This window comes from Erpetoichthys calabaricus, chromosome 9 (genome assembly GCF_900747795.2).
Source record: "Erpetoichthys calabaricus chromosome 9, fErpCal1.3, whole genome shotgun sequence".
NCBI classification, from domain to species: Eukaryota; Metazoa; Chordata; class Cladistia; order Polypteriformes; family Polypteridae; genus Erpetoichthys; species Erpetoichthys calabaricus.
Genome location: NC_041402.2, coordinates 195,569,750 through 195,572,352, shown reverse-complemented (window position 1 = coordinate 195,572,352; position 2,603 = coordinate 195,569,750).

Sequence of the window (2,603 nt, the reverse complement as noted above, 5' to 3'; positions counted from 1 at the left end):
GCATAGTGTGTTGGTTATTTATGTATTTGCTTAATTATTTATCATTTATTTGTTTCAGTGGTACCACACACAACATGAAATGTGCCTTGAAATGAAGTGTCATTTTTATCTGTCAAAGTGGAGAGGGTGGGCTCTGGAGGGTACTGTGTTTTGATTGGTGAATTGTCAAGGCAGGGGACACACACAGTCACAACTTCACACAAGCCTGTAAGCCACGGGATTCCCAAAGCAAGCAAAGTGCTGCCTCAGAGCTGTGACTGCGTGTCTGTGGTGGACACGAATACAAGAAAAAGGTGGCCAGAGTTGCAGCATGAATTACACCTCCTTTAATTCAAGAAGCCCTGAATTGATCGTCCTCTCAGGGATCTGCATCTGATGTGTCTGCTAGAAATGTGGTCCCTAATGCTTTTTACAAGATTTATATGCACTCTACCAACAATTCACCAATCGAAAAACAATACTCACTAGAGCCCACCCTCGTAACTGTCCATGTAACTGTGATGGGTCAATATGACAGCTTTCATTTCAAGGCAGATTTCATGGTGCGTGCATTGTCTCTGAAATAAAGAAATTAGTAAATAATTAAACAGACACATACAAACAAGCAATGCAAAACAGACTTCATGACTTGTTTATTCATTTATGTTCATGTCATTTTTCTTATCAGTTGTGAAAGGTGCCCGGACACAGACAGACACCGAGACAGCCAAATCATAAACACACGCCGTTTATTTTCACAGCACAACACAGCCACAATAAACTCAGCTCACAGTCCTTTTCCTTTTCTTTCCTTCTGCCACCTCCACTCCTCTCTCGCAAGCTCTGTCCACTACTACCCGACTCTGGCTTCCCGAGCGGAGTGAGGTGGCCTCCTTTATACTGCACCTGGGTCTTCCTAATTAACATCCGGCAGCACTTCCGGTTGTGGTGGCCAAGGCATGCCAAGGCTCCGGAGCTTTCCAGGCACCCCCTGGGGGTGGCTACGGACCCCGACAGGGCCCTGATGCTATCCAGGGGTGCTGCCCTCTTGCACCCCAGGGAAGATATTGCCCTCTCCTAGTCCTTCTCTTCTCCAGGCGTCCCGGTGGGGCAAGGTCCTTGGTCATCTGACACACGGTTTATTGTCTCACTTCACAATACATTTATTTATTTACTTATTTTGGAAATATTCCTGCATAGCCAACACAGTTATTTGAGTTAAAACCTCCAATTCTGAAACAGTCTGCTATGACCTGCATGCCAAACAAGGCACAGCATCATACGTGAGGTGAAGTTATCAAGAACACATTGTGATACCACCAAGACTGGGAGTTTTGGTATTCATGTCTACAAACCACCAATGAAACACTGAATGACATTCAATTACTTGCACTACTTTAACACCCCGCTGTCAACCTTGGTGACTGTAATAGCCACTGAATTCAGTGATGTATTAGGTGTTGGCTACCAAAATGGGGCATCACGCAGTGACCATCTCCTTCTATTTGACTCAAAGCAACATTGTACATTCAAGCTGGTAAGGTGGCAGAAAGAGTTCTTGCCAGACCTCTGCAGGATTCCATGTATGAATGGCCACACTGAACCAGCATGCTGCGAAGTGCTGAATGATTTCTCACATGGTCAACAATGATCTTCTACACATTGGCATAACTTCTTATAGCTGGCAAAGGTGACAATGAAACTTTCAAAAAGCCAAGTGGAGTGTATTTGCAGAGAAAGTCACCAAGCTAGGACTGTCAAATGAGCTTACAAAGTTTGAATGTTTATATTACAATGAAGTACACATTTAAATAATTCAAATGTAGGGTACACATTCTAGTTTGTACTTTACCTTTTTTTTCTAATTATGCTACTGTTATTAATATTTCTACTTTTTCCTTGTAGTGTGTTGGTAAAGCATGAAGTGCTCATGACTTGTGCAATATCACTTAAGACACACATGAAAAGTCAAACGAAGGTAACACTTGAAAACACAGCCCTTCATAAAAACAGGATTCCCTGTATGCACAAAGTGACAAGAAAAAGGGAACACAGAGCTGGGGAGGCTTTGTATGGCCAGCGATGCTCTTAAGAAATCCACACAAAATGGCCTGTGATCTCTCAGACACGTTTAGTGCAGTCATTAATTCTGGTTTCTCAGCCGTGCTTCTTTTTTGGGCCTTCATCCAGGAGACGTAACATCCTTTCCCAGGTGACTTTTACATATTTTGAAGCACTCCAAGTCAATATGTGCTTCTCAAATGATACGAAAGAATGTACTTAAAATTACTTTACAGTGATATTTAAGTATTTCACATACAAGACTAAATTCAAATGAGTTACTCTCTTCACCCTTTACAGTTTCAGCAAAAAAAAATATATGTGAATATGTGATTGTGATACTGTGATGCGATTGTGATGGTCTGATTGTGATCAGACCTATGCATACAATACTCCGATCCACATCCTGTCAAGTAAGTAAAGCAGCCATCGTGGCACAACGTCTGAGGCCTTGCTTCGGGCATCAGAGATTCAACCCCTGCAAGGAGAAGCAAAACTACAAACACCTGATGAGCCCCAATTAGGGTGAAACACGTGTCGTGTACTCCTTGCATTATTTAGCA